Genomic DNA, 14,426 nt, shown 5'->3' with positions numbered 1-14,426 from the left:
AGTCAACATGCCTGCTTGCGTGACCGTCAACATGCCACATGCCAACCTTGTGTGACAGTCAACATGCCACATGCCAGCCTTGTGTGACAGTCAACATGCCACATGCCAGCCTTGTGTGACAGTCAACATGACACATGCCAGCCTTGTGTGACAGTCAACATACCACATGCCAGCCTTGTGTGACAGTCAACATGCCTGCTTGTGTGAATTGAGTGAGCTTCTATTCTCAACTCCTTCTTTTGTTTGTTTGGTTTTGGTTTTTGATTTTTTTGAGGCAGGGTTTCTCTGTGTAGCCCTTCTTGTCCTGGAACTCACTCTATAAATCACGCTGGCCTTGAATCCACAGAGAGCCGACTGCCTCCCTGGATAAGAGGAGTGCACCATCATCCACCAGGGCCTTAACTCTCTCTCTCTTTCCTTTGCTGGGGAAGACTTTGATTCTGACACCTTACCAGATGGGTGTTGTTCTTAATCATGCCTCAGGGTTCCTCTGTCTTCCCAGCTGTGGCATTCTCCATCGTTAGTGTGGTGTCTTAAAGTGACCTCACCCAGTCTTCTGCTTCTTGATTAGGGGTAGGAAAGGCTAGGAAAACTCCCTGGCCCTGGCCCAAAACCACATACTTTAAATATCAGCATATCGATCTTTTCTTTCACCTTTTTATTATTTTTAGACAAAAATGTCAGGTTGGCCTCAAACTCGCCATGTAGCCAAGCGTGACCTTGAACTTCTGACCCTCCTGGCTATACCATCCAAGTGCTGTGATTCCGGGTGTATGCGGCCATGTGCAGTGTGTGTGGCACTGGGGTTCTAATCTGAGGTTCCTTGCTTTCTCAACTGAGTTGACATACTAATGTACTCACATCCTTTGGGCCAGGATTCAATGGCATACTTACCCTCGGCTCTAAGAGGGTTGACTTAGCAGAGCTCTAAGCAGAGCGAGCACTGGGAAACCATAAGCAGATTCTTTTGTAAATGGCAACAAGGGCAGAGGTCAAAAGGACCTAGAGTAAGAGAGGTGGGTTACTAGAAGTATAAATAGTAAGATAATGTGAGGCGTAACCTTTCTTTCCTCTGGTGTGTGTGGGTGTGCACGTATGTAGACATGTCTATGGAGACTTGGTGTGTGTGTGCATGTATATGCACATACATATGATAGCCAGAGGAGGAGACAGGGTCTTTTACTGAGCCGGAAGCTCATTATTTGGACTAGGCCTACTTGCCAGCGAGCTCCTGGGATCTGCCTGTCTCTACCTCATAGTGCTAGGGTTACAGACACCTGTAGCTATCATCGGTTTCTGTTGTTTGTTTTTTTTTAAATATGGGTTCCAGGTATTTGAACTCAGCTCCTCACGCTTCCACAGAAAGCACTCTTAAAGAGCCATGGGCTTGATTTTCCAGTAAAAACAAAACAGAATTAAGGAGGGAGTAGGTGGCCTGGGCCATTTCAAAGGGCGGTCCATAGGTGCTGGTGGTTCCATCTGGTTTGTTATTTTCTTAGTTACAGTCAACACATGGGTGTCTGGCGAGGTAACAACTTGGACTGTTTGGTCTGTCGGCACCTTCTGATGCTGACCTGAGGAGCTGTGAGGACCTGAGTGGGAACCAGGAAAAGCCTAAAGAGGTCATGTAAAGATTCTACAGCAAGGACAGGAGTCTTTCCCTGTGGTTGATGTATGGTAAATGCCATTCCATGGTCCCTGCCAGACATCCTTAACCTAAATCTCCAAGATCCTCACAAGTTCTCAGAGCTATAAGATTGTGGGTGTGCAGCATCCCATCTCTGAACTTTAATTATAAGAGGGTTACAGAGTATAGCTAGACAAACAGTAGTATTTTCCTTGAAATTCTTCTGAAAGACATTTAGCTAAGATTAGAGACTCACATTCGTTCCTAGGCTGAGAACCAAGTTGCAGGGTTCCCCTGTGATCGGGTCTCCCAGGTACCAGATTGGATATTAGGTCTTGCATTAGATGACACACGTCATTTTTAAAGATTGGGGCTGTCTCAAAATCTGCTTGCAACACTCCAGGTATTAGCCACCCTGTCCAGGAGTCTGTGAGTCTGCAAATAAAAGTAACAAGAGAAGTTATTGGGGGGTCCCCAAGAGTCCCAGAAACCAGACATGAGTGTATCAGAAGCATCATGGTAACTTGGGAGTATTTAGTCTTATATGTAGCTGGTCCTGGTGTATGTGAAGACTCTCCATCTGGTGTCCAAGTTGTCTGCTCTTCCATCAGGAGCGGGCTTGAGATGAGTGTGGTGAATCCGCATCCTGATCCTATCGACTATCATGGCAGTCAGAATAGTCAGGATCACTGTGTGAAGTCCCTTCCCGTGTGGTCCAGGGAGCCTTGTGATATCTCCTGGTTTATGGTTATATGGCCTGGCAGGTGTCAGCTCGTAGATGTCTGTCAGGAGTGGGAAAATGTCGTCTTGGACTGCCTGGAGTGCTTGATCAGACTTAGAAACTTGTATTCAGAAATCTTGGCCATGACTTGTGAAGGGAGGTTGGGGACCAGGGGAGGGGCTGCCAAACATGATTTCATAGGGTGTTAGTCCACAAGGGCAGGAGCATTCATTGTCAGGAACAGAGCAAAGGGTAGAAAGGCTGTCCAGTCATCCGAAGGCTCTAGGGTTGATTTAGTTAAGGTCTCTTTTAGGGTCCAATTCATTCTGTCTATCGGTCCTGAACTCCGAGGGTTATATGCACAATGTAATTTCCAGTTAGCCCCCAATACGTTTCGTCTCTTGAAAGCTAGTCCACTGTCTGACCCTATTACAGAAGGAAGTCCACACCTTGGGACAAATTCACCTACTGTGATTGTCATCTCTTTCATGATGGAGAAGGGTTCTATTCAGTCTGAAAAGGTATCTACAAAGACCAGGAGATATTTATACCCACATTTGCCTGGTTTTTCCTCCGTGAAGCCTCCCTCCCAGTGGACTCCAGGAGAAGTTCCTCTTCCCCTCTTGCTTCGGGAGGGCTCTTTCTTTATTGGGTCAGGAGCCTGGCAAAGGAGGTACCGGGGTCACACAATCTTCCACCAATTGATTCATGTTGCCAGTTTTGAATTCTGAGTGTCCCAGGACTTCCTTTTATTTTCTTTGGCCTAAACGTGTCCCCTTATGGATGTGGCAGAGCAGGGAGGTAGCCAGTTCAGTTGTCAGGGTGAGTCCATCATCTGCAGTATGCCTCCGTCCATTTTTAACCCGGGGGCGAGGCAAAGAGGCCATCTTTATCACCTTTACACCTTGTAGAGTAATCCAGCATCTCAGGCAACACAGGGTCTGGTATTGCTATCCGTAAATTGGCGGCAGCCAGTTCAGCCTCCTTGGCTGTCTGATCTGGTCTTCTGTTGCTCTGGGCTTCATAAGAGTTTCCTTCTGGATATCTTGGGCAATGATTGATGGCCAGTGTTTTTGGGAGCCAGAGGGCAGACAGTAAGTCTAAGGCCTTTTGTTTATATTTAGTCGTCTTCCCTTCAGAGGTTAGTATGCCTCTTTCTCTATAGATGGCCCTGTGGACATGTACCATCGCAAAAGCTTAATGGCTGTCCACATAAACATCGATAGTTTTGTCTTTTCCTAATTGTAGGACCTTGTTTAGGGCAATCGCTTCAGCTTTTTGTGCTGAGTGAGGTGCCAGAGGGCAAGGCTGTGGCCCAGATAGTCTCTGAGGGTGTTGTTACTGCGGCCTCTGCAAGCCTGGTTCCTTCCCAAATGAAGCTTCTGCGGTCCATGAAGTATGTGTGGTCTGGATCTGCTCAGGGGGTGTCAGTCAAGTCTGGTTGCATTCCATGTACTTCTGCAGTATCTCTGGGCAGTCATGGATGATGTCCAAATCTGTGTTAGGCAGAAAGGTCCTGGGTTGAGAGAAGGGGGTGGGGGTGGGGTTGAGGAGCAAGGTCTGGTGGCATGTCAGTCGGGCATTGGTCATCCACTGATGGGGGGATTTTTGAGTGGGGAGTAGTTATGGCTAGATGTTGCCCACAAGTTGATTTGTTAACATCTTTGACCAAGAAGGCTATAACTGCAATGATCCAGAGGTAGATGGGTCATCCAGAGGCCATGTGGCTTGAATAAATTAGCCACAGGTCACTTCCAGGGTCCAAGGTACTGAGTCAAGACCCCCACTCTATAATCTATGAATAGCTGGAATGGCTTGTTCATGTCTGGCAGAGCTAAGGCGGAGACCTTTATCAGAGCTTCCTTTATTCCTTTATGGTTTTAAGGGCCCCTTCTTGAGTCTCAGTCCAGACGAAAAACCCCTCAGTCCCATAAGTGGCCCCATAGACGCCATTTCAGCAAATCCTGTAGAGGTAATCCCTCTGCTTATTGGGTCACCTAAGGCTCGAGTCATTTAGGCCTGCCAGTCTGAGGACCTTTTAGCCATTGTTAGGCCCTCTTTGTCCTGGGGACACTCCCTCTTCCGTGGCATTTCCTACAGTACGCAGATTGACTCTTTTGGAGACGGGGGCATGCTGGGTTCTTATTATCTGCTCATACATTGGCTGTTTGAGACAGTTGGCGGTCCCCGAGTTCAGTGGACCCCGGTGACTATCTGCTGCCAGTAAGACCTTAGCCAACCCTCGATTTGACTGTCTTTGGGCGCCTCTCTGTTGGTATACATTTTGGTGGCTAGAGACAAATTTTTACCTTCAAGTCCATCGAGCCGCTGAAGTTTCCTTTTAAGAGCTGAAGCTGATTGGTTAACAAGAGCCAGATCCATCGCCATCTGATTCTCTGTTACGTCATGCCTGGAGTGCCCACCCACCCCCAGTAAGCATCTGTCGATGGACCTTTAGCCGCTCCCCACCTTCAGCTTTTCGCAGTCCCAGGTGAGGGAACGCAATGTCAATATTCCCATCAAAGTCTCATCATCTGTGGGGCGGACATCTCGCCCTGGGACCAACTTGCAGCGTTCTCTGCAGTAGTCGGTCTCTCTCCAGTAGTAAATAGGACCTGGAGGTGCTGCTGGCAACCATCCCGAGTGGGCTGATGGGTGAACTAAGCAGTATCAAGGAGATCTGTTAGCACTCGTGGTTTCTCGGAAAAAGCGGCAGCTCGGAGCTTCCAGCTGTATGGGTCATTGGCGGCAAAGGGGAACAGAACAGCCCAGGTGAGGGTTGCCATCCTCGTTAAGTGGCCCCATGGTGCCCAGGGGAAGAGCAAAAGAGGCCAGGCTTTTCCAGACCAAATACGGAACAGGCTCAGCCCAGGAAGCAAATGACTGGAGGGAGGCAGGACGAGGGGCTCCGGGAGGGACCAGAGGGTTTAAGGGACGGTGAGGCAGTAGGAGAGTCAGCAGCCACACTATTTCCACACTCACAGGACAGGGGGTGATGGGGTGCGGTCATCCAGCTCAGGGTTGGAAGGGGAAGGCAGACTGCAGGAGTATCAATAGTCTAGGTTTTCCTTTTGATTTCCTCTGTTGTACAGGAAGAATGACAATCACGTTCTCTGAGGAAAGAAGGGGGTAATGCCAGGCCACGATGTAGGGGACCTGGTCCGGACAGCCTGGGTGGCTAAACACAACATCTTAGAGGCTAAGGTCAAAGAAACCTTCAGGAGGCCGTTCTCACTGAAAGCTGGCCATCCTACTGAACGAGAGATCCCAGTCGCCCGGTTTTACACTGCCGGCGGATACTCTGCTGCATCCCTTAAGTCCTGAAAACGACAAAGGACAAGGTCCACGGCGGCCTTAGGTTTAGAGGAAGTTTTGCCCGTGGTGGGAATTAATTCATAAGCAAGTAGATCAACAGTAAACAAGACAGCAAATAAACGGGCTCTATTTGTACAAGCTAGACATCGCCACAAAGACGGATTGGGTTTCTAAGCCGTAGCTCCTTGGTGGTTAGGCCAAGGGAACCAGGAAGCCATCCTGGCCCATCTCCTATCAGTTACGCCAGGGGAACTCTAGCTTTGCCCGCAAGCTCCCAAGGGTGTTATCCATGGGCAGCAGCATCTGTACTCAAACATTACTTCTCCTCTCGTGGCCAACAGACAGCTGCTGACACCTGGCACATCCCTCGGGTGTGTTGGGATGGCATCTAGACACTTGAAGAAACCTTTGTTGTCCTCGGTCCAGCCCGTAACAGATGTGGCCGTTGCTTTTCCTGTTGTGCTGATGAAACATCTGACAGGTGCAAGGTCATTTTGTCGTGGCTTGACAGGGTAGCCCATGATGAAGGGTCATGGCTTGACAGGGTAGCCCATGATGAAGGCAAAGCATGGTGGTGGGAGTGTGGGAAAAAAATGTCCTTCCTAATTTTTGTTACAATTTATGCATTGGAAATCAACCCCAGCTGAATATCTGAAATTGCCTTGAGACTCGGGAGGTCAATGAGTGGGTGGAGTTCATTCCCGACATTCATGAAGTCCTGGGTCACAAAGACTGGGCATGATGGTCCATGCTTGTGACCCTTAGCACTTGAGATGTAGAAGCAAGAAGACAGGAAGTTTAAGGTGACACTTGGATGCATATTGAGTTCTAGACTAGACTGGGCTATAATGGCTATCTGTGCCTCAAAAGAGAGAAACAAAAAAAAAAAAAAAAAAAAAAAAAAAGAGAGAGAGGGAAAAAAATTCTGATTCACATGGGATTAACCTTCTGCTGATATTTTGCCTAGGGCGTTTGCTTAAAACTGTGAATTTGCTACATCATGGTCACTGCTATAAACAGAAGGAGGAAAGAGGAAGAGGAGGCCACTCACTAGAAAAACAAAGATTTTGCTAAGTCATTCTTACATTGAACTTTTCCAGGAGATGCCAGTGCTGATTTTGCTGCCATAGCCTCTTTTCTACCATCTCACTTTGTTTGTTTCCAAATTCCAAGGAGAGCAAAGTCAAAGCATGTTGAGTGTGGACTTCTGTCTTTGAATGGGTGAGGGCCAGACTAGGGCTTGCAGATTTGGACAGAGCCTCTTGGTTGTCTCCATTCAATCTGAAACATAAGACGTCTAATTGCTCAAATGGGCACAGAGGACAGCGGCTGTTCCCTGAGTGCTGAGACTATAGGGCCACCAAAGATACTGAAGTTCTAATTCCCTCACACTGTCTGTGACTATGACTTCATTCCGGAACAAAGTCTTTGCGGTATGATCAACTTGATTAGGGCACTCTGAAATCCACTGAAGGAAGCCATAGACTCAGAGAAGATGGCCCTGTGAAAGGAAGACATCCATCCATCCATCCATCCCCGTACCCACCCATCCCATCCCATCCCATCCATCCATCCATCCATCCATCCATCCAAGACAATGGGTTGCTCTCTGAAAACAGACTGTGGGGCCCCATTGCAGTGGACAATACCACAGCACTCATTGACTATGGAGAAGAAGTCTAGCTGGTTCCTCACCTTTGGTGAGGACAGGGACTCTGCAGGCTACCAAAAGAGAACTGTAAACACCAACCCAGCCACGATACGTTTGACCTACAGCCTCTCCTGCCTGCAAGATCTGCCAGGGAGTAGCTTGTACTTGTGGGAGCAGGGAGTCAATCTCTGCTTTGCCTGGAGACCACCACACCAGATTGCGAAAAGCCCAGGGATGTGGAGAACTGTGTGCCCGGCCTTGCACATATTTGAAAGGGCCTGGAACTGGCAGCTGCTTTAGACGAAGGTTAACTTTTAATAGTTGCTTCTACATGACCCTTTGCCACACATTCCTTTCAGCTACCAGGAAAACAGCTGTGTCATGATAGTCACAGGCTCTGCAAACACCTGTAATCAAGAGTTGTAAACCCTGGAATGTACTGTGACTCAAGGCCCAAACTCAAGATTGGAAAAAATCCCTCTGACTTCCCTCAAGGCCTGGCCTCAAGATTGTAAAACTCCATCGAGTCCCCACCTGACATGTGGGTTTGTTTAAACTATAGAAAGGTGTGCGGCCTCTTCCCATGGCCACAGTGTCAGAGTCCCAGCTCTGTCTTCTGTAGTCCCAGCTGGCTAGAAGGTTTGGAATAAAGTTTGCTTCTGGTTAATATACTTCAGTGGTCCAACATTTTGGGGGATCATCTAGGATTTCACAATTCACCCCAGCCTTGGGCAGCATTGCACAATTCTGGTAGGACACCCCAGCCACTGGCAACTTCATTCCAGTGGTTCTGGCTGATCAGTAAATTTTTCTCTGGTTTCTGTATCTGGTGTCCTGTCAAACTGGGGTCCATCTCTTCTTTTGAGTCAGGCTGGCTTGTAGTTAAGGATGCCCTTGAATGTCTGAACTTTCCACCTCTATTCCTGAGTGCTGAGATTACAGGTGTTCGCCACCAGGCCCAGTTTGTAGATGGAGCCCAGGACCCCAAGCAGGCTAGACAAGTACTCTACTGACTGACTTACTGCAACAGCCCCTGAGCCATTCTTGGTGAGTCTGTCTGTCTGTCTTTCTGTAAGGCCCTAATGTAGTGGACTTAGATCCATACTTCTTCCCTCCTGAAGTTCATTGAGCAGGTGTCAGTCCCTATTCTGCTCTCTCTTACCATGCCCTTGCCTCTTGGTGTGCCGTGTTCAGTGTGAAGGATACAAGGAAAACCTAACCCCACTCCCTGTGACCCAGATGCCACCGAATTCTGAGCAACACAGACAAACCTCCACTGTTTCGGTGACATTCCCTGACTGACTTGGCTAGGCAGTTTTTGCCTGGGCTTAATTTGTTCTTGTTCTTGGTTTTCTCTGAGGCCAGTGTGTTGACAGAATGCTGCTCCTTTCACACTCTCAGGCCTCTCCCCAGTGACGTAATCCCCAACAAGGACCAAAATCTCTACAAACACATATCCATACTACAACTCAAGTGATAATCTAAGACCTAGCAAATATTAGCTCATGGGCGGGTGGAATCAGTTCAGGGACTTGGTAATAGAATGTTTGCCTCCAATGCACAAAGCCTTGGGTTTAGTCCCCAATACTGCAAAAGCCAAACCGGGGGGGGGGGGGGGAAGGTGCTTTGGGAGCCTTATTGTCCTTCCTTATAGCTCCAGAAGGAGGCAGAAACCTCACCCAGTCTCGTCCACCTTCCCCTGGAAGTGCCTGAGGCTGGATTTACTCAGCAGAAGGCAGCAAACATTCCAGTAGCATCATGACAAATCACAAATATGGAAGTGGTATGCTCTGAAGCCACCACCACTGCCCAGGTGTCAGGAGAAGCCACCCCCACCCCCCCACCCCCGGGGGGGGGCTCAGAGATGCTCTGGCTTGGAGGACTCTGTTAGCTAGACCTTGGCAAAGCTAGTTCTGTGTTCTCCCATCTTCAGACACAAACCCAGATCTGCCTCATCCCATTGGTTTGAGAATAAAATATGCTGACACTTGAACTGAAAATTCTGCATTTCCTTCTAAACACCTAAATCCTTCGTCTGTACTTTTAAGACTGATGGGCTCTGGAGTGTTAAAGCCCTACCCCAAAAGTTAATATTAGACACTCCCATTGCTTTTGACCTCTTGGAAGTTGAACCATAGAAACCGCTGGTGTGTCAGCTCACCAAATCCAGGCAGAGAGCTGGAGGAGTAAGTGATCAACATTCATTGCCAACAGTAAACACGGGAAGCCTCCAAGGGCTGGGGCTCTTCCTGTCCAGACAGGAAACCCCCATCCATCACTGTGACTTCGGCAATCTCATTACAGCTAATCTCTGCCAATCATTCACGATCACACCATTCACCATTGCCTGACTTTTGCCCCTTCGCTTGTTTTGAATCTAATTTCAGTTCTCTAAGGCCAAATGGGTTAGTCAATGAGGTGAATGATTTATCTTCTCGTAATCCCTTCAGGCATCACTGCCCTTTAAGGTTTGAGGTCTAGAAAAGGAAATAATGCACACTTCCTGTCTTCAGACTTTGAAATTCCATTGGGAGGAAGAGACAGTTTGTAGGAAAGAATATATACATATTGGGGCTGAGAAGGTGACCCAGTCAGTAGAATACATGTAACCTGAGTTTGATGCCCCCAGCATCTATAAATAAGAGATGTGTGGTTAGTGCATGCCAAGGCTCTCAACACTGGCTAGCTAGTGTAGAAGAATCAGTGAGCTCCAGGTTCAGTGAGAGACTCTGTCCCCAAAATAACAGGGAAGTGACTGAGGGGACATATCTGGCATCAATCTCTGGTCTCCACATTGATTTACACACTCACATAAGCATGTGCTAAACACCGAAGGCTTGAAGAAACAGGGGAGCAGAATAATTTGCATGAAGAGGCTCTCTGCTCTAAGTGTAGGAGACTTTAAATAAAGTCTCATTGAATCACAGCACAGGGATGGTCATGTCACTCCTGTATGTCCAATAAAGCACGTGACATGCCGCACACTCCACTAACCACTGACCAGAGGCCCAGTGCGCTCCACACCCTCTCCTGCCGAAGTAGGGAAGAAGCCCAAAGTCTTGGTCTCACTCTGCACATGAATGGAATGAAACACAGTCAGGTTTTCCTGGACTGGGTGACTGATGGGACTGGACATCAGACAAAACAAGAGAAGGACCCTTGAAGATGGACTCTGAAGATCTGGATCCCAATTGGTAGGACACCAGAGGCCCTGCATGGGCAAGAAGACACAGAGTAGCCACAGGAGCAGGAATGCACTGGGTCCCTGTCGCCTGCCCCAAACACACACTTTGGTAGGCTTCTCTAGACTTCAGGGGCCAGGACTCTGTACAGTACATATCCCAGATGAGCTTGCTGGCTTATTTCCTGGATTTTTTTTTTTTTTTTTTTGATTGTCAGCAGGGTGCATCACAGAAAGACTGGAAGGCTAAAGGAGAGAAATGGAGAATTCACTCTGGTTTTTCCCAGTGTTCCTCTGGCTTCTTATGAAGCCTCCATTATCACTAAGAGCAGCAAGCAGTTCCAGCTAAGGGGAGCTGAGCTCTCTTGGATTAGATCTCCTCAGGGGCCCATGCAGCTCTTAGCCACATCCCTTCTCCCATGCTCTGGGCAATGGTTGTGTGGAAACCCAGCTATGCCATCGGCTAAGATGCTACCAAACCCCACATTGTTCCATGTTGTGTTACAGTGACTGTCAGGCTGAGTCTTGACCTGGATGAGTTTATTTTGAGTGAAAATGCAGAGACAGGATGACTCCACAGTTCTTTTGTACATGTAGGCACCACTGCCCAGCCCAGCACCAGCCATGAGCAAACTGATGACTAACTTACTCCTGCAAATGGAAATGTAGCTACATATTGTGAGGGTCGGCAGGTATACGGGCACAGTAGCTTTAACACAGCCCTCTGCTCCTTCATACGATGGTTAGTGCTCCTTCAAAAAGTTTTTGTTGTGGTTTAAAATAATCCCCGACCACACCTGCAACCAGAATCTTGCAAGGAGCTCTGACTCTGCTTCTTGGGAGACATAGAAAGAATTGTCTGCACGAAGCACCCTGCTGATTGTTTTGTTTTCGAGTTACCTGTGGCCCATGACCTCATATCACATGTGCTGAAGAATGTGCCCATCTCTCTAGATGTTGATCTTGACATTCTAGGCTTGGGGAGGAAGTGAGTCTGTCTTAGTTTCCTTCAACAAACCTTCTTTCTTAGTTCACAGAGCTCAGCTTTGCAAAGTCAGGCAGGAGGCTCTTCACCTGCTCCAGTGAACACGCCTCTCATTCTTTATCTCCTGGGGGTACATACCAACTTGGTGCTACCAATTAGGAGGGGGGTGTCCCATTGGAGCCGAACAGGACGGTTAATGAGAAGCCAGCCTCCACTGAAAGTCATTACAATGGTCACAACCTCAGTGACCAAATTAAATAGTAGTTTAGATGCAGCCAACGAGTGAATCAGTCCCTTGGAAAAGAAATAAGGAACTGGTCAGTTTCTAGCATAGAGAAATGAAGAGATGGAAAGCCATGAAGATAATAGACAGAACTGGAGGGTAGAATGTACTTGTTGTGAGAAAGCCGTGTCAGGAACAGGTGAAAGAATACATGTGTGTCTTTCCATGGCATCAGAATTTATTGAGAAACAGTAAATCTAAGTTATGACAGGTTAGTGTCATACTAATACTAGTCTAGCATTCCCAAAGTCCTTGGTAGCCCTGTCCGAGACAAGCACAGGCCCCTTCATTCTAATCCTCTTTAATATTTAGTTTTAATTGTATGTGTGTTTGGAGGGGGTAGGGTTACTGAGTAGCTAACGGCATTTAAACAGCCACAGCAGACTTCAAGAGGTTTCAAAGAGGCCCAACAGGCAGAAGCAGAAGTTGATGTAGATATGAAAACTGTCTTTGCAGACAAGATCATAAACCAGCTGGAAGTCTAACCACCACCACCATCATCGCCATCACCACCATCATCACCACCACCACCATCATTGCCATCACCACCACCACCACCACCACCATCACCACCACCACCATCACCACCACCACCATCACCACCACCATCACATCACCACCACCACCATCATTGCCATCACCACCACCACCACCACCACCATCACCACCACCACCATCACCACCACCACCATCACCACCATTACCACCATCACCACCATCATCATTACCACCACCATCACCACCACCATCACCACTATCATCATCACCACCATCACCACCACCATCACCACCATCATCATTACCACCACCATCACTACCATCATCACCACTATCATCATCACCACCATCATCATCACCATCACCACAACCATCATCACCACCACCATCACCACCATCATCCCGAGTGCTAGGCTAGGTAGGATTAAAGGTGTGCACCACCAAGGCCCACTACTAGAAGTCTCTTTTTGCAAACAATTTCTTGACACTGACTCCCCTCTCCTGCCACCACAAAGACTAGACCATCGTCTTCCTCTGTGCTTACCTTCCTTTCTCATCTCACTTGGCAAGCCCAGACTGGCTCAAACTGGTGGACCTCCTGCCTCCGTGCATGGTTCTGCCTCTCCCTAAACCATAGCAGGCTGCGTCACAGTTGTGACCGAGACTATGCTCAACACTGTCCCGTGTCCATGGTAGCCTAGGGTAGCTTTCAAAAGTTAAAAGGTGACCAACCAATGGCAGATCCTTTGTGGTGGGGGTCGGGGGTGGGTGCAGGTTCTTGTTGCACAAACTGGCCTTGAATTTGTGATCCCCCTGCCTCGGCTTCCCAGGAGCTGCCGCTATAGCTGTGCACACCTCACGTGGCCTCTGGGAAACCCCTGCCCCCGGAGCACCCCTGGAGGTGGTGTTGAGGTGTGGGGAGGGGGGCTGTTCTTCTCCTACTTCCGTCAGTCACTGTTGCTGGAAACCAAGTTTCTATTGCTCTTTAGGCAGAAACGAGAGCCTGGTGCAGGCGCAGCCTTCCTTATGTAGAGTCCAGTCAACAAGAGCCTTTACCTGTGCTGCAGCAGGCCCTGTCCTGCTGTGACCCAGCACGCTCAACACTGTTCAGAACCTCGTTAGCCAAAGCCAGCTTTAGATTACCTTTAAAGAATAAAAGGTCCCTCCTTCCCTCCCTTTTACCCTCTCTGCCCTCTCACATGCACTCTAACCACCCTCCCCTCCCAGCCCCCCACCCCAATTCCATATGTAGGGCAATGCCATCCAGTTGGGGTCATGTAGGTCTGACAGGTCATGTGAAGTAGGGACTAGGGCTTCTCTCCTGTCTCTAGATTAAGGCAGTTATCCCTCCATGGGAAATGTGTTCGCACAGTCCTTTTGTGCACCAGGGATACATCCTGGCTCCACTGTCTGAGGTCCCTTAGACTACTCAGTCCTTCTGGCTGAGACCCATATTCAGGGGGGCCTGAGTCAGTCCCATGCTGGATTCCCAGCTATCAGTCTGGTGGCCATTAGCTCCTCCTTGTTCAGGTCAGCTGTCTCTATGTGTTTCTGCCGCCTGGTCTTGTCCTCTCCATCTGCATCTGAGTTCTAGTTCAACTCAGGGAGGGAGGGAAGGAGGGAGAGGGAACTGGAATCGACATGTAAAATAATAAATTAGATTGAAAAAATGCTTTGACTCCAAAATTTAAGTTCAAGGACAAGTTACTGGGGAAAAGGATTTCTATTTGTGTTTCCACAGAAAATGAAAAGATGTGGATTCCTTCCAGACTAATATGGTTTGATCAACCCAGACCACCTGAAACAGAGTACGAGGTGATCCTACATTCAAAACAGCTGGACAAAGCAGCCTGACAGACTACAGCCAGGATTTCTGCATCTTCTTCAAATCCCGCATGACAGCGCCCCTTACCAGCAGGAAGTAGTTTGGAAAGAACGACGCCCAAATTCCCAAATATTGTCTATAAATGTTTGTTTTCATTTAATTGGACTTGGTTATATAAAATAAATTTAAAAAAGAATAAAAGGTCTATCAATGATCCACACTGTGAAGCTTCTGCGTGTTTATGATTATTTAAAAGGAAGCAAAGGGCAGTGCCTGGCTGGGTGGGACTCGGGAACTTTTCCCCGTTTTCTCCCTCTTCTTCCAGATCAATCTGTTGTTG

The sequence above is a fragment of the Phodopus roborovskii genome, unplaced genomic scaffold, assembly GCF_943737965.1.
Source record: "Phodopus roborovskii unplaced genomic scaffold, PHOROB, whole genome shotgun sequence".
NCBI classification, from domain to species: Eukaryota; Metazoa; Chordata; class Mammalia; order Rodentia; family Cricetidae; genus Phodopus; species Phodopus roborovskii.
The sequence above is the reverse complement of the archived record's forward strand: the minus strand, read 5'-3'. Positions refer to the sequence as shown.